The following is an 18,430-nucleotide window of genomic DNA, read 5'->3' as shown; positions in this document are numbered from 1 at the left end:
CTGTGGCCCTTCACCTCAGCAGAGAAGTGGGCCCTGGACCTGATCGGCGGGCCCGGGAAGTGGGCAGTCGCCAAGGTGGAGGTCGGCATCGGGTGAGCAAGTGAGACCGCGGTTACATGCGGTTCCCCATGGCACCCACACACCCACCAACACCACTCCCACACCACACAGCTCCCTCCACCACCACACGGCCCCCCACACTGCCCCCTCCAACCCCAGCCCCACACTGCCCCGTCCACCCCCAGCGGTGCAGCAGGTGGAGGTAGGAACACCTGAGGGTGCGGACAGTCGGAGGGTACTCCAGGGACTAGCTGCCATCTGGAGGGATTTGGGGTTTCTGGAAAGGGTGGTCCCATCGATAGTGGAGATGCAGTCTCAGAACCAGAGACTACATGAGGGGGTGTTGGGAACCTTCCAGAGCCTGCAGGTGCACTTGGAGGAGTCGAACTACCTGCACGAGCAGGAGGCAGTGCCAGCCATGCATGCCACCCAGGAAAACATTGCACAGGTGGCATCCGTGGTGGAGGCCCTGTGAGCAAAGGTTTTGGCCATGTGTCAAAATGTCCAAGGCCAGTGCGGGCAGTGGCCGAGGCCTAGGACAGGGCTGCCCTCTCACAGGTGCCAGGGTCACCTGGACATTACAGCGGCGCTCCTGAGTATGACCCAGTCACAGTGGTCCATGACTGGGAGCCTCAGCGGCATTGCTCAGTCACTGGCCGGCATTGCACAGACGTGGAGGGCGATGGCACAGTCACTGGCTGATGTGGCATAGGCCCAGAAGATGGTGGCACAGTTGCAGAGTGATGTGGTGCTGTCCCGGAGGGAGGTAGTGCACTCCCTGTGCTCCATGGCCGCGAGCATCCTGAACATAATCAGGGTGAGCGTGGGGCCTCCAGCATTGGCAGCACCAGGTGGCGGGGCACCTATGGGGTTAGCTCCACTTGCATGGAGTCCCATGGAGTAGCCCAGGGACCATCGGGAGGGAGTGCTGGAGCCTGTGATGTGACTATCACCCTCCTGTCCTTGGCACATCTAGTGGGCAGCAGGCAGAACAGGGTGGCACCACACCACCTGGGACACCCGAGCAGCAGCCGGGCCCATCCAGGCCTAGTCGCGCCATAAGACAGCTGCCAAAGGGGTTCCATGTCATAGGGCTGGAACCACAGCATGCCAACTCCACTCCTCATATACTGCCTGTGGATCCACCTATATGTAGCGTTAGGGCCCGTAAGGCCAGAAGGTAGACACCAGTTAAGTTGGCACGATTTACGGCATAGGGTTAGGGGATAGGACACAAACCTGTACACTCATAAGGTTGGTGTCACTCTGTATGACAAGGGGCCACAGTGGGCAGTCATTGGGGTGGGCAGCAAGATGGCTGCCTTAAAGGCTGTAGCAATGGTGGTCCATGCCTAGCACCCTGGTGCATTGGAGGGTCCCCCAACCCCACGGCCCAAATCCTAGTCACCCCCAGCACCTCCCACTGCCCCGCCCGGGCTCGGTGGAGGCCCCCCGGCCCCCTCCCACCTCATCCCCCCCCCCTCCCCCACCCCAGCCCTGCCAGCGGCAGCCTCTGAATGTCCTAACTCCTACCTCTCCCTTGCCAGCCACTGTACCTGTTTCCCGATTTTTAAAACCGTCGTGAATTTCCCCTGGCGGTGGTGATGGCCCCGGAGAGTATCGGGTCAGGCCTGCTAATGATTTGCAAATGGCGTTTTCTGTACTTGCGGAGTAGAACGCATTGCCATGCTGTTGAGGTGCCAGAGCATTGACAATTAAGGTGCGCCCGGTGCCCAACATGATTTAGGCTTCACCACCAATTCTCCGCCCAATTGCCTTCCCACATTTTGGCGTCGGCCCACGGAGAATTCCGCACCTGGGGCGAAATTCTCCCCCAACGGCGCGATGTCCGCCGACTGGTGCCCAAAACGGCGCCAATCAGACGGGCATCGCGCCGCCCCAAAGGTGTGGAATGCTCCGCATCTTTGGGGGCCGAGCCCAAACATTGAGGGGCTAGGCCGGCACCGGAGGGATTTCCGCCCCGCCAGCTGGCGGAAACGGCGTTTGTTGCCCCGGGTGGCGCATGCGCGGGAGTGTCAGCGGCCGCCGACAGTTTCCCGCGCATGCGCAGTGGGGAGAGCCTCTTCCGCCTCCGCCATGGTGGAGGCCGTGGCGGAGGCGGAAGGGAAAGAGTGCCCCCATGGCACAGGCCCGCCCACGGATCGGTGGGCCCCGATCACGGGCCAGGCCACCGTGGGGGCACCCCCCGGTGTCAGATTGCCCCGCGCCCCCCCCAGGACCCCGGAGCCCGCCCACGCCACCTTGTCCCGCCGGTAAATACCTACTTTAATTTACGCCGGCGGGACTGGCAATTTCTGGGCGGGACTTCGGCCCATCCGGGCCGGAGAATCGAGCGGTGGGGCCCGCCAACCGGCGCGGCCCGATTCCCGCCCCCGCCGAATATCCGGTACCGGAGACTTCGGCAACCGGCGGGTGCGGGTTCACGGCGGCCAACGGCCATTCTCCGACCCACTGGGGGGTCGAAGAATGACGCCCCTGGTGTTTATAGTTTGTGTGGATGCTTACCTTGTGTTTCTTCATTGCCGAGGGCGCCAACTACTTGTTTCTGTCAATTCCCACCAGCCCATTCCATACTTTATAGAACATGGTCAGTTTCCTTTCTCCCTCCTTTTCTGCAGTGATTCCCATTCCAAATCCTTGATGAAGAATGTGACACTGGTATATTTCCCACTCTGATTGGAGCAGAATCATCCAGTGCATCTATACTGTTGGTCAGGCCTGGGTCTGAAAGAATTGGGGTTGGTAGAAGTGTGTGTGTTCACTTGGCTCTGCCTTGAGGGACAGAAGCTCTGGGAGGGTTTGGCAACTGCCTTGTACTTTAGGTACCCGCTTGTAGTTTCTCATGAGAGATGCTGATTGGGCTTTATACTGGCTTGGTGTCTAGCAGGCACGCTGGTTCCTAAAGTGGTCACGGTGGTACCAGTCTGGACTGTCATAATATACACCAGTATATCATGGTGCAGACACACACTGATGGACACACAGTGGGACCAATCAACACACACAACACCGCAGCCAATCACCAGTTAGAGCACACGCACTATAAAGACAGGGGGCATCAGAGTTCCCGCTCATTCGAGTTGCAGCTAGCTAGGAGGACAGAGCTCACAGCCTGCAGCACAGACATTCACCATGTGCTGAGTGCATCGACTGGTTAGGACAAGGCAAAGGTCTTTAGTTAAAGCTAGTACCGTGTTAACCCACAGTCAGAGTGTGTTAAACAGTTAATGATTCAATAAAATAGTGTTGCACTATTTCAAGTGTTGGTGACCTGTATGTGTCCTATGGATCCAGAACACCCAACATATCATGGACCAATGTCAGAGGTGACAGATGATGCCAAGTGATTTAGTGGAACGTGCCAATTGCTTTGCTGACGGGCAGAATTCAGCTGTTGTTAGGTTTATGCAGAGTGCTTTGAAAGAATGAATGTTTTGCTGTACAGAGGTCTCTTGGGGAGGGCCGAATGGACATCACTGGCACAGTGGTTAGCACTGCTGCCTCACAGCACCAGGGACCCGGGTTTGATTCCGACCTTGGGTGACTGTCTGCGTGCAGTTTGCACATTATCCCCGTATCAGCATGGGTTTCCTCCCGATGCTCCGATTTCCTCCCACGGTCCAAAGACGTCCAGTTTAGCTGGATTGGCTATTCTAAAATTGCCCATTAGTGTTCTAAGGTGTACAGATTAGATGGGGGTGACGGGGTTCCAATGGCGTTCATTCAGAGGGTCAGTGCAGACTCGATAGGCCGAATGGCCTCTTTCTGCACTGTAGGGATTCGATGGATTAATTTACAGAGTTTCTCCATCCAAGTTGCACCAGAGATTCAATCAGCAAATAGATGTGTCAGTCCATCAGATGATGAGGAGTGTATCTCACGGACAAAACTACGGCACAGCAGTGGCAAAGTTGACCTGGAGGAAACTCGCTGACAGGCTAGGGGACGAAAACTGCACGCTCCAGAATTTGTGAACTGAGGGAGACTATTGTACTACATTAATTTGTATTTGAATGCCACTAATCTCTATAAAACTCATACAGGCTGAAAAAGTACTGTATAACCCATAGTAAAATGAAGGTTGAAATTTCATGGGTTTAGTGGGTGAGTAAGCAGTCACAGAATTAAAACCTCCACTAATATTTTTCAATCCCATTCAACATTTTACTGCCAAAGCTGCTTAGAATCTCAAATGAGTGGAATGGGAAAACGCAGCATAACACAGAGAAAGATAGCGCTTTCTCCAACATGAATTATGGGGTGGGCATATGGGAAAAAAAAAATTCAGGCTCTCATTAGTGGATTCGCACCTGACAGTTGAGTGGTGTTGGCCGCTTTAACTATCAGTAAGTCAAATGAAACAACCATCACCACAGTAAAATTAAAATCCTCATTAAATGAATGGATTATCTGCTTTTGTGGCACTCACTGTAATCTTTTTTAACAAGGCACCATCCATTTATCAGCGAAACCGGAGCAGACATTCCAATTCTCCATTCCTTCCAACTGCAATTACAGCTCACAAAACGCTACTTCTGTTAATTGGTCGTGGATCTAATTAAAATATCCAACCTCAAGATTCCTCTGTCCTACAAGGGCGATAAAATTAAAATTCATTGTCAGCCAACACCCTGGCCAGTACCAGTGACAGGTGCGCATGCCCTTGATCACTCCTGTGTATAGTGGGGTTGAGGAATGATGTTGCGCCAACACTGACCTTCTGCGCTGCTAGTTAAATGAGACAATTTGAACAAGGCTTTCGCTGGAATTTAAATTCAGCATCGACCTGTCGGAATTTTCAGCAGCCCCTGAAGCTCACTTTGAAACCAGGGCGGGAGTGACTGCAGGGCTTATGCTGCTTATTAAAAGTCAGGCATGTAGATATTGATTAGAGTGCAGTGTCCAAAGCTTTCTTTACAGGATGTGGACGTCGCTGGTTAGGCCAGCATTTTGTTGCTTATCCCTACTTGCCCCTTCAGAATGTGGTGGTGCCTTCTTGAACCGCTGCTGTCCCAGAGGTGTAGCTACATCCTGACAAGTGGAGAGGATTCCATTTCATTCCTGACTTGTGCCTTGTAGGTGGTGGGCAGGCTTTGGGGGGTCAGGAGGCAAGTTACTCGCCGCAGAATTCAGAGCCTTTGACGTCCTCTTATAGCCACAATATTTAAATGGCTAGTCCAGTTCAGTTTCTGGCCAATGGTAACCCCTAGGATGTTGATTGTGGGGGATTCAGCGGTGGTAATACCATTGAATGTCAAGGGGCGATGGTTAGATTCTCTCTTGTAGGAGATGGTCATTGCCTGGCACTGGTGTGGCACAAATGTAACTTGCCACATGTCAGCCCAAGCCTGGATATTGACCAGGTCTTGCTGCATTTGGACATGGACTGCTTCAGTATCTGAGGAGTCATTGCTTTGTTACTTTGCACTGGGAAAAGGTTCTCGGGGGTAGCTATGTTGATAGGCTCAGTTGCGCACCTTGGAGAGATCAGGACCCAGGATCAGGGTGGGTGATGTAATGGCTGCCACTGATTGGATCTGGGTCAAGGAGTAAGATGACCTTCAGTTGCAGTAGCAGTTGGCTGTGGAGAGATCTGTAGCTGATCAGAAGAAAGGGTTAGGGTGTGGGGGGGGGGCGGGGGGCAGTGGGAGATGGTGGCATCACTCGATTAGTAATCCCAAGGCCTAGGTTAATGCTCCAGGGAACAAAAAGAGAAAATGCTGGAAGATTTCAGCAGGTGTGGCAACATCTGCTGAGAGAGAAACAAAGTTAATGGGTGTGACCTGAAGCGTCATCAATCACCCCACTATTCAACGGCATTTGTGTGTCCTCGGAGAGATTCTCTCCGCCGAGGCCGCTTATAGAGGGATTTCCTGTTGGTGACCTCCCCAATCTTTCCCCTCTCCCTGCCGTTTTTCTGATCCCTTCCCCACACCCCAACCATGGGGAGGCCCACAGGAACGCCTCTCACCCACCCTCCCTTTCAGTCCCTGTTGTCCTAAGCCTGACCCCTGGAAATATACCAGTATCAACCTGGCACCCAGGCACCATGACAGTGCTGGGGTGGTAGTGCCAGGGTGCCTGGGCAGTGCCAATGTACCAGGTTGGCAGTACCATAGTGCCCCAGTGCCACAGGAAGTGCAATGGTGTCACCCTGCCCTGAACCCTGGGAGACGCCGCCAAAGGTGCTATTATGACTGGTTCCACCTTTGTGTGCCTGGCGAGGTATCCCATGCGCAGATGGTGAATCCCGGGCCTCGGATATATCCGGCGAATGTATCTGGTGAGAGCGAGAGTGTGATGCCTTGCGAGATTCAACAGCCTCGTCCCGACACCAAGTCGGGCACAATGAGGTCGCTAAAGCGCACCCAACATTTTGGGTCCGTTTCAGAGCTCTGGGGGCAGGGGTCCAAATCCCACCAAGGCAGCTGGTGGAATTTGAATTCAGTTAGAATAATAGAATTTACAGTGTTGAAGGAGGCCATTCGGCCCATCGAGTCTACATCGGCCCTTGAAATTGCACCCTACCCAAGCCCTCGCCTCCACCCTATTCCCGTAGCCCCGCCTAACCTTTGGGCACTAAGGGGCAATTTAGCGTGGCCAATCCACCTAACCTGCACATTTTTGGACAGTGGGATGAAACCAGAAACCCCGGAGAAAACCCACACAGACACAGGGAGAAAGTGCAAACTCCACACAGTCACCCGATGCCAGAATTGAACCCTGGCCCAGAGCTGTGGGGCAGCAGTGCTTACCACTGTGCCACAGTTCCATTAATAAATTTGGAATCAAAGTGTCTCGTGTCAATTGCCGTAAAATCTCAGCTGATCAATTTATGCCCCTTGAGGGAAGGAAATCTTCCACCCTTACCTGCCCTGGCCTACATGTGACTCCAGATCCACAGAAATGACCTACCACCTCACTCAGTTCAAGGGAAATTAGGGATGGGCCACAAATGCTGGCCTTGCCACACAGAGAGTTGACCTGCCATTCAGTCACGAGGGAAATGGTTTTATAAAAAAGGAAATTGTGCTTGACAAATTTATTTGCGGATTTTGAGAAGTAACTAGTGACCCTTCCTTGGATCGCCACCTTGCCGTGGTGGAGAGGCTTGAATGTTCCGTTGATCCCGAGAATGATGCCGTCGGGAGTCTTAAACTCCTGGCAGGGTCACCCATGATGGTCAGGTCGAAGGGGAAGAACCAGACAAAGCGCAATCCAAGTCTTCACTGGTGGACCAGGCGGAATACACTTGTATGGTATCAATGGCTGCGATGTCGGATGAAGGCTGCAGCATTGGGGAGATCCGCAGTTATCGGATAGGGAGCACCTGGAGGAAACCCACGCAGACATGGGAAGAATGAACAAATTCCACACAGACAGTAACCCAGGGCTGGAATTGAACCCAGATCCCTGGCGCTGTGAGGCAGCAGTGATAACCAATGTGCCACTATGCTGCGACTGAAATTCCAACAATGTCTTCTACAAAATCTCCGAAGTGTTCATTCTAATGGGGTGGAGGAAAACTGGAAAGAGCTGAAGACAGACATCATCTCAAGCTGTGAAGAAACCATTGATTCCAAGACCAGGAAACACCAACACTGGTTCGAGGATGACCACACCACCCAAGACTTCATCGACAAGAAGACAAAGCTCTCCGTGCCTGGCACAATGACGTTGCCAGCAAGGAAAAGAGGAGAGCTCATCACTTAACCAAAGTGGAGGTACTGTCATGTGAGGGTACCTTTAAGAAATGGATGTTTAAGCAATGTACCTTTAAGTAAACAGTGATGTCAGAGAGTGGGTTGAGCTGAGCTCAGTTCAGCCATTTTGAATTCTCAGGTTTGAAAAGAGCTTGGGTGTGTGACTGTGTTTGCAGTGAGCTGGATCTGCTGTGATCTCTGCCATGAAAGACTATCTCTGGATCATTTGGGTGATTTAAACTCATAAAAGTAAAGCCTTTAACCTGATGTGTTTCTGTTTAAAGATGTTAAGTCTCTGGGATATTGAAAGGAATAACTGAAGGATTATTTAGTGTTGAATTATTTTTGGGGTTCGAAACAAAGAGAACAAAGAAATGTACAGCACAGGAACAGGCCCTTCGGCCCTCCAAGACCGTGCCAACCATGCTGCCCGACTAAACTACAATCTTCTACACTTCCTGGGTCCATATCCCTCTATTCCCATCCTATTCATGTATTTGTCAAGATGCCCCTTAAATGTCACTATCGTCCCTGCTTCCACCACCTCCTCTGGTAGCGAGTTTCAGGCACCCACTACCCTCTGTGTAAAAAACTTGCCTTGTACATCTACTCTAAACCTTGCCCCTCTCACCTTAAACCTATGCCCCCGAGTAATTGACCCCTCTACCCTGTGTAAAAGCCTCTGACTATCCACTCTGTCTATGCCCCTCATAATTTTGTAGACCTCTATCAGGTCGCCCCTCAACCTCCGTCGTTCCAGTGAGAACAAACCGAGTTTATTCAACCGCTCCTCATAGCTAATGCCCTCCATACCAGGCAACATCCTGGTAAATCTCTTCTGCACCCTCTCTAAAGCCTCCACATCCTTCTGGTAGTGTGGCGACCAGAATTGAACACTATACTCCAGGTGTGGCCTAACTAAGGTTCTATACAGCTGCAACATGACTTGCCAATTCTTCTCAATGCCCCGGCCAATGAAGGCAAGCATGCCATATGCCTTCTTGATTACCTTCTCCACCTGTGTTGCCCCTTTCAGTGACCTGTAGACCTGTACTCCTAGATCTCTCTGACGTTATCTTTGAAGTAAGAGGTGTTAAGAGATCCAATGTTTATTTAAGAGGTGAAGAATGGAAAAGCCACATGATTGGATGGGATTACAGCGGAGATTTTCAAACTTGGAGGAGGTCAGATGACCCGTCATCATCACCATCATCGGTTCCTGAAAATCCGTGACGGAGAAGAAATTCCTGCTGACGTTAGGGATACCTTCATCGCCAATATCTTCAAGAAAGGAGACAAAACAATCTGTGGAAACTACCGAGGAATCTTCCTACCCTCCATCGCTGGGAAGATCATCACCCAAATCTTCGCCAGCCGCCTTCTGTCAGTGTCTGAAGGGAGATCCCTTGGTTGTGCCCAGAGTGTGCTTTGTTTTCTTCCCTGAAGATGATGGCATCCCTGAGGTTGGCAGCAATTTCCCCTCTGTCTCAGATTTTCAGGAACAACCGATGGAGATGGCAGGTGATCTCTTCTCCTCATGGAAAGAAGAGGTGACTATGAATTAATGGAAATAATCGGACTTTGCTCATTGCTGATGTTAAGAATTGGGGAAAACAGGGAGTTGACAAGGGGAACTGTCTGAAGAGATTTTGAGATGTGCATTAGTGTCTCAGTAAGAAAAATAAATGTTTAAGAATGTGACTCACACAAATGTCGCAAGCATCCACAATCAGTTTAAACTGTCATAATTTGATACGGCTAAGACCGGCGTTGTCAACACAGTTTTTAAAAGTTAGAATGCAGTTTGGCAGTCCCGTCCAGTTAAATTTCTTGGAGTTTCAGGAGTTCTGTTAGATGTGCTACCACACTGTTAATGTTCGGCACAGACGTACGGTAAAATCCACTCACTCCCAGAAATCTTAAAACATCTTTGCTTGTTGCAGGTTCTGTAAAATCCGAAATGGCCTGTATTTTCACATCTCATGGAGTCATTTGACCATGTCCCACAATATGCCCCAAGTATGAAATTTCAGCTTTGGCAAATTGGCTCTTTTGCCAAATTCATGACTAGAGTAGCTTCTTTTAAGCATTCAAACAGTTCTTTTACGTGTTCAGGTATTCTTCCTAACTTTGACTGAACACCACGTAATCATCAATGTTGGGCGGGATTCTCCGGCCGCGCCTACCCGGTGACCGGAGATTCCTACCCGATGTCAATGGTCTTCTCCATTGTCTGCGGCTTGCGGTGGGCGGGGTGGAGGAATCCAGCCCACACACTCGACAGTGATTCAGTTCTTGAATAACTTAATTTGTTAGTCTCTGAAATGTTGTGGTTGCGTGCTTCATCCCGAACGGCGTAACTTTAAATTGATAAACTCCATTTGGTGTCATGAATACTAAAATTTCATTTGCCCTCTCAAACAAAGGTACTTGCCATTATCCTTTTTGCATTTTTGAGGTGAATTTAGACTGTCCATCTCTTTTGATACAATCCTCCAACCCTGCTATAGGAAACAAATCCCTCATGGCAATGACATTCACTTTCCTGTAGTCCATAGAGGGTTTTTGTGTTCCATCCGACTTCGGCACAATTACGCTAGATGAACTCCAATCACTAGAATTCAATTCAATAATGTCATTTTGTAGCATATATTCAGTTCCTTCCTATATGGATGTTGCTTTATGGGAACTGTTTCCTCTACATCTACATCATGCATCGCTATCTCTGTTTTACCGAGTTTATTCCAACAAATACATTATTTGACTGCAGCAAGAGAAAATGCTGGAAAATCTCAGTAGGTCTGGCAGCATCTGTAAGTAGAGAAAAGAGCTAATGAGACCAGATGACCTTTTGTTATCTGGACTTGAAACGTTAGCTCTTTTCTCTCCTTGTATGAACAATTAATAAAGAATATTTATCAACTTAAAAGAAATAACAACACATGACGAGAGATTATAATACACTACAACACTTAATTACACTGATGGCTATACACACACCGTATTACATGAAGTTACCCCTTGGTTCCCAAATACATTCCCTGTACTATGAGACACCCCTTTGTTCCAAACAGACACCCAATATTATATAACTCTATGAAATAAATCCAGCAGATAGTTGCAGTGATGGCAAAATCTGCTACTCCTTTTCGGGTGACTGTTTCTGCAGCTGGGTGTGACTGCAATGGGAGCTCTGTCTGTGTCTCTTTCCCTAGTCATCGTGCAATGGATATATCATTCTTTCCCTTTGATGTTACCCAGTGGAGTCGGTTTTTGGCATATCTGTGTCAATTTCCTTACCTCTCCACTTTGAAGTTACCTCTTCTATACCACATTGTTTTCCTCCAAATGCAAATATAAATGTTGCCACAGTCCGGAGCTGAACTGGTGGTGAATTAACCAGAAGGACCACCACACCTCAGGCAAGGGGCAACATTGAGAAGGGAATCTTCATGAATGCCCTCTTCTGGTATGGGAATTGAATCCGCACAGTTGACCTCACTCCTCATCACAAACCAACTGTGTAGTCAACTGAGATAACCGCCCCCTTTCTTAATGTTGAAATTAAATCAAGTCAACATGGTCAAGTGTTATATGAGTATTTACGTTTGAGGCATTATTTCTGTCACCAGGAAACTGTGCAATTCCAGCCTATCCATTCCTGCTGGCCAAGGACACAGAGGGTGGGGTTTTCCGCACACCCTGGATTGGATTTTGTTTATTGTCACGTGTACCGAGGTACAGTGAGAAGTATTTTTCTGTTAGCAGCTCAACAGGTCATTCATTAAGTACATGAAAAGAAAAGGCAATAAAAGAAAATACATAATAGGGCAACACAACATATACAATGTATACGGTGTATACTACATAAACACCGGCATCGGGTGAAGCATACAGGGTGTCGTGTCAATGAGGTCAGTCCATAAGAGGGTCATTTAGGAGTCTAGTAACAGCGGGGAAGAAGCTGTTTTTGAGTCTGTTTGTGCGTGTTCTCAGACTTCTGTATCTCCTGCCCGATGGAAGAAGTTGTAAGAGTGAGTTAGCCGGGTGGGAGGAGTCTTTGATTATGCTGCCCGCTTTCCTCAGGCAGCGGGAGGTGTAGATGGAGTCAATGGATGGGAGGCAGGTTCGTGTGATGGACTGGGCTGTGTCACGACTCTCTGAAGTTTCTTGCGGTCCTGGGCCGAGCAGTTGCCATACCAGGCTGTGATGCAGCCAGATAGGATGCTTTCTATGGTGCATCTGTAAAAGTTGGTAAGAGTTAATGAGGACATTCCGAATTTCCTTAATTTCCTGAGGAAGTATAGGCGCTGTTGTGCTTTCTTGGTGGTAGCGTCGACGTGGGTGGACCAGGACAGATTTTTGGAGATGTGCACCCCTAGGAATTTGAAACTGCTAACCATCTCCACCTCAGCCCCGTTGATGCTGACAGGGGTGTGTACAATACTTTGCTTCTTGAAGTCAATGACCAGCTCTTTAGTTTTGCTGGCATTGAGGGATAGATTGTTGTCGCTGCACCACTCCACTAGGTTCTCTATCTCCCTCCTGTATTCTGAATCGTCATTATTCGAGATCCGGCCCACTATGGTCGGATCGTCAGCAAACTTGTAGATGGAGTTGGAACCAAATTTTGCCACGCAGTCGTGTGTGTACAGGGAGTACAGTAGGGGGCTAAGTACGCAGCCTTGCGGGGCCCCGGTATTGAGGACTATCGTGGAGGAGGTGTTGTTGTTTATTCTTACTGATTGTGGTCTGTGGGTTAGAAAGTCGAGGAAACCCGATGCAGAGTGAGGAGCCAAGTCCTAGGTTTTGGAGCTTTGATATTAGCTTGGCTGGGATTATGGTGTTGTAGGCGGAGCTGTAGTCAATGTGGTAGTCACCACTGATGTATCTATTGTATATATTGGATGTTAATATAGGTGCTTTATGGTAAGGCCCCTGTACTACAGGTACAGGGGTAGATCCCTGCCTGCTGGCTCTGCCCAGTATGCGCTAACTCGCAGTGCGCCTACGTAGCGTACCCCGACAGCCGCCAAGACACAGTCTCCCTCAGGGACCTGGCACAGCTGGATCCACCCCCCCCCCCCCCCCCCTGGCGCACCCCACCGCAGCGCCCGCTCCGGGACAATCCGTCCTCCCCTTGCTCACACCCGGGGATGAAGAGGATTTCGACATGCTCCCGGCGTCACCGAAGACCAAGCCGCCGCCGGAGTCCCCACCAGCACTGCGGCGCTCTCAACGACAGATCAAGGCACCGGACCGCCTGAATTTGTAATATTATCTGTATTTTTAAAACACAACTTTCTGTACATAGTTCTCCACCTCCCCCGCCGGACTCATTTTTTAACAGGGGGTGAATGTGGTAGTTACCACTGGTGTATATATTGTATATATAGGATATTGATATAGGTGCTTTACGGTAAGGCCCCTGTACTACAGGTACGGGGGTAGATCCCTGCCTGCTGGCTCCACCATTTCGTCAGCTGCTATAGGAAGCCACACATCTCAGTGCAATAAAGCCTCGATTACATCCTACTCATCTTTTTGTAATTGATCGTGCATCAGTCACTAAATAGGAGTCTGGTGTAGGAGCCCTTGTTGTCGAGATGCTCCAGGGATTAGTGTAGGGCCAGGGATATGGCGTCTGCTGTGGCTCGGTTGCGGCCGTATACGCTTTGCAGTGGATCAAGGCGTTCTGGGAGTATGGAGGTGATGCGCCTCATGACCAACCTCTCGAAGTACTTCATTACGACTGAAGTCAGGGCCACTGGATGGTAGTCATTGATGCACATTGCCTGGTTCTTCTTTGGCACCGGTTTGATGGTCGTCTTCTTGAAGCAGGTGGGGACCTCGGAGCAGAGTAGGGGCAAGTTAAAGATATCCGCGAACACATCTGCCAACTGGTCCGCGCAGACTCTGAATGCACGACCAGGGTTCCTGTTTGGACCCGTCGCCTTCCGAGGGTTCACTTTCAGGAAAGCCAATGTGACTTTGGAAGCTGTGATGGTGGGTATGGGTGTGTTATGAGCTGCTGGGGCACTCGACTGCGGATCGTTGGTTTCCTGCTCAAACCGAGCATAGAATGCATTGAGTTTATTGGGGAGGGGTGCGCTGCTGCTGGAGATACTGCTCGGCTTCGGTTTGTAGCCCGAGAGTCTGTAATACTAGTCTGTGGCTCTAGCTTGGTCTGATATTCTCTCTTGGCATCTCGGATGGCTTTGCGGAGGCCGTACTTGGATTTCTTGTGCAGGTCAGGGTCGCCTGACTTGAATGCCCCAGACCTGCCCTTCAGTACGAATGTGTTTCGCTGTGGTGGAGGTGGCCCGCCAATGACTGGCGGCGAGATCGTCTGGTCCCACTGTTGTCAATGCAGTTTCCTGTTGAATGCATCCCTCGCCTCCGGGAAACCGGTGGTAGGGGTGTGTCGTCATCGGGACCCAGAAGAATCCCCCTTCCCTGAAAACCCCCACCCCCATCCTGAACCGAAAACTCCCAAACCCATGGCCAGACCCGACACCAGCAAACCCCCACAACACAACTAGATCCGACACAGCCCCCTTCCCCCGGCCTGACGACCCAAAGCGGCCCCCCATTACTCTCCCCACCCCACCCAACTCTCCGTGTCCCAATCGCCCAGAACGCCACCACTCCTCCCACCTCCCCCAGATCTGACGCCTGCCCCATCCCAAACCCTCCCTGACTCAACCCACCTCCTCAACCCAATCCCCCCCATTTGACCCGACATACCCCCTTTTCATGTTCCCTTTAAACTGACCTGCTTTACAGCAGCTAGTCCTGTAAAAAGGTGTGTCCTGATTTGCTCGGCTATTTTTACACTTTGTCACTGGAGACCCCGGCCTTCTTCAGTGCTTTGGTCACCCCGGAGGTGGACCTCCTGGGGAAGGCAAAGAGACATTCATGGGGGGTTTAGTTGGTCATGGTACACAGGAGCGACCGAATGGAGTGAAGTGCGTCGGGGAGGACCTCCTTCTAGCGGGAGGCCGGGAGATTTCTGGACTGTAGGGCCAGCTGGATGGCCCTCCAGACCGTTCCATTCTCCCGCTCCACCTGCCCATTTCCCCTGGGGTTGTTGCTGGTCGTCCTGCTTGAGGCAATGCCCCTGTTGAACAGGTACTGGCGCAGCTCATCGCTCATAAATGAGGATCCCTGGTCGTTGTGGACGTATGCGGAGAAACCGAACAGAGCGAAGATGGTGTTGAGGGCTTTGATGAGGGTGGCAGACGTCATATCGGGGCATGGTACGGCGAAGGGGAATCGGGAATGCTCGTCCACCACATTAAGAAAGCACGTGTTGCAGTCGGTGGAGGGGAGGGGTCCACTGAAGTCCACTCTGAAGCGTTCAAAGGGGTGGGAGGCCTTCACCAGGCGCGCACGGTCTGGCCAGTAGAAGTGCGGTTTACACTCCGCGCAGACCTGGCAGTCTCTGGTGACAGCCCTGACTTCCTTGATGGAGGATGGCAGATTGCGGGCCTTAATGAAGTGGTAAATGCGGATGCCTCCCGGGTGACAGAGATCGTCGTGCAGTGTCAGGAGTTAGTCCACTTGTGCGCTGGCACATGTACCTCGGGACAGGGCATCGGGGGGCTCGTTGAGCTAAGCGAGGCGATACAAAATCTCGTAATTGTAGGTGGAGAGCTAGATCCTCCACCTCAAGATCTTATCATTTTTGATCGTTGTTAAACATGAAGGCAACCGACCGTTGGTCAGTGAGGAGAGTGAATATCCTGCCGGCCAGGTAATGCCTCCAATGTCGCACAGCTTCAGTGATCGCTTGGGCCTCCTTTTCGATGGAGGAGTGCCGAATTTCGGAGGCGTGGAGGGTGCGGGAAAAGAATGCCACGGGCCTTCCTGCCTGGTTGAGGGTGGCAGCCAGAGCGATGTCTGATGCATCACTCTCGACTTGGAAGGGGAGCATCTCGTCGACCGCGTACATCGCGGCCGTGGCGATGTCGGCCTTGATACGGTTGAAGGCCTGGTGAACCTCAGTCGTCAGTGGAAAAGAGGTGGATTGAATGAGTGGGCGGGCCTTGTCCACATAGTTTGGGACCCACTGGGCGTAATACGAAAAGAACCCCAGGCATCGTTTGAGGGCCTTGGTGCAGAGGGGGAGAGGGAGTTCCATGAGGGGGCGCATGCGATCGGGATCGGGCCCTAGAACTCCGTTCTGAACCACATAGCCGAGGATGGCTAATCGGTCCGTGCTGAACACACACTTCTCCTTGTTGTAGGTTAGGTGGAGGAGTGTGGCGGTGTGGAGAAATTTGGAAAGGTTAGCGTCATGGTCCTGCTGGTCGTGGCCGCAGATGGTGACGTTGTCCAGGTACGGGAAAGTGGCCCGTACCGGACAACCATTCGGTCTATCTCCCGCTGGAAGACCGAGACCCCGTTGGTGACGCCGAAGGGAACCCGAAGGAAATGGTAAAGGCGGCCGTCTGCTTCAAACGCAGTGTATGGGGAGCTGGTGGTAGGCAGATTTCAGGTCCACTGTCGAGAAGACCCGGCACTGTGCAATCTGATTGACCATATCAGATATGTGTGGGAGGGGGTACGCGTCGAGCTGCGTGTACCGATTGATGGTCTGGCTGTAGTCAACGACCATCCTGTTTTTCTCCCCGGTTTTCAACACTACCACTTGGGCTCTCCAAGGGCTGTTGCTGGCCTCGATGATACCTTCCCACAGCAGCCGCTGGACCTCAGACCTGATGAAGGTCCTGTCCTGGGCGCTGTACCGTCTGCTCCTGGTGGCGACGGGTTTGCAATCCGGGGTGAGGTTTGCAAACAGGGAAAGCGGGTCGATCTTAAGGGTCGTGAGGCAAACAGTAAGGGGTGGTAGGTGTGGTGATGTGCATCACTGTGGGTACATGGGGGGTTAATGTAAATACATGTAGGCTAGCTAGATACTAGAGGGAGCATCAGAGACATCGCACACACACACTCAACCAATAGATTAGTTAGATAGGACACAACCAATGGACATTCACGATACACACAGAGGTGACACGACCACAGGAGGGCATTACACCAACCCATATATAAAGGACACCACACACATGATCTGCCTCTTTCCAGTGGAGACAGTCAGTGAGTACAGACACAGGGTTGATTCAATATCACTCCCACCACTTGGACTGCAGCAACTGGTCAGTCAGTCTGGGTAGATATAGTAGGATTAGCAGTAGTGTCGAACCCGAGTAATTGAAGTGTAAATAGTTTAACAAACGTGTTGAAGTTATCTCCACGTCTGAACCTTCCTTTGTCAAGTGCACCAAAAGGAAGCCGCTTATGCTACACCTAGAGCATAACAAATCAGTAGGGGCCCGCCAGATTTCAGGGTTAGGCTCTGGAGGTTGCACTGGAAGTCCAGGCCGAGTAGCAAGGCCGCGCAGAGATTGGGGAGGACGTAGAACCGGATGTCGCTGAACTCCATGCCCTGGACGGTGAGGGTGGCGGTGCAATACCCCCGGATCACCAAGGAGTGGGATCTGGATGCCAGGGAGATTCTTTGGTTAGCGGGGTGTACCGCGAGGGAGCAGCGCCTTACCGTATCGGGGTGAATGAAGCTCTCAGTGCTCCTGGAGTCCAGAAGGCACGATATCTTGTGCCCGTCGACCTTCATCTTTGTCGAAGCGGTCGCGAGATTGTGCGAGAATGGTCGATCGTGACCGAGGCGAGACATGGCTGGTCGTCGCCGGTTGCAGGCGATGAGCGGCCTCTGATGTGCCCGACGGGCAGGGGTCCTGAGGCGGGTAAGATGGCGGTGACCACGGGCCGCATGTGTCCTGGGGCAGGCAAGATGGCGGTGCCCATTGGTCCTGACGCAAGCAAGATGGCTGCACCCACGGGCCGCACATGTTGTGAGTGGAGCAAGATGGCAGCGCCCACGGGCCACACGTGGTCTGAGGAGAGGAAGATGGCTGCGCCCACTGGACGCATGTGGGGGGTGCCGGGACAGGAGGTTCGGAGTGATTTCTCTTTGCCCTGAAGCTTGCACAGGTGTTGCTGATGCTCTTAAGTTAGGACTTTATTTGAGCTGGAAGGGAAGGTAATGAAGTGGTGTTAATAAATGTTTCCGCATTTTCATAACTAAATTAAACAGCATATGTGAGATGATATAACACATTTCTGTAATTAACCTAATTGACGTATACAATTAAATGAACTGGAAAGCCATTTTTCCCCAAGAATAAACAGGAAATGAAACATTCACAAAGCCAGAAGATATATTTGCCACAATGATAGAAGAAAACACGTTGAATTTGTTTTTTAGATACAATTTAATTAAATAATTAGATCCTTCAAGAACAGACCACAACTGTTTCTCTCTCGCAGACATCGATTTGATTTTATTGCATCCCCTGACAACACAGTGTCTGTCACATCCTTACTGAGTCGGACATTAACTGAATTATTGCTGCATGCACAATGGTCGCTAGGACTGGAATGAGTCTCCGGGAATGCAGAACTAAGTCAGGGTGGAAGTCAAATGGGGCCAAAAGTACATTGGTTCCTGTCATCACATGGGAAATAAATAATCTGTTACTGTCAACACACTGAAATACTATAGGGTGATATAATATACTTTATTGTCACAAGTAGGCTGAAATTAACACTGCACTGAAGTTACT

The 18,430-nt window shown here is 50.9% G+C and overlaps 1 long non-coding RNA gene across 1 annotated transcript in view; it reads right to left on the bottom strand.

The window, feature by feature from the left end:
* LOC140392399 (uncharacterized) overlaps nucleotides 1-17,542 on the bottom strand; it is a 49,355-nt gene extending 31,813 nt beyond the window's left edge. Inside the window, exon 1 of the long non-coding RNA XR_011935331.1 lies at nucleotides 17,347-17,542. This is a non-coding gene — a long non-coding RNA (uncharacterized lncRNA). The remainder of the gene's footprint in view (nucleotides 1-17,346) is intronic.
* Nucleotides 17,543-18,430: the final 888 nt, after the last annotated feature.

Source organism: Scyliorhinus torazame, chromosome 16 (genome assembly GCF_047496885.1).
Source record: "Scyliorhinus torazame isolate Kashiwa2021f chromosome 16, sScyTor2.1, whole genome shotgun sequence".
Lineage (NCBI taxonomy): Eukaryota > Metazoa > Chordata > Chondrichthyes > Carcharhiniformes > Scyliorhinidae > Scyliorhinus > Scyliorhinus torazame.
The sequence above is the reverse complement of the archived record's forward strand: the minus strand, read 5'-3'. Positions and strand labels throughout refer to the sequence as shown.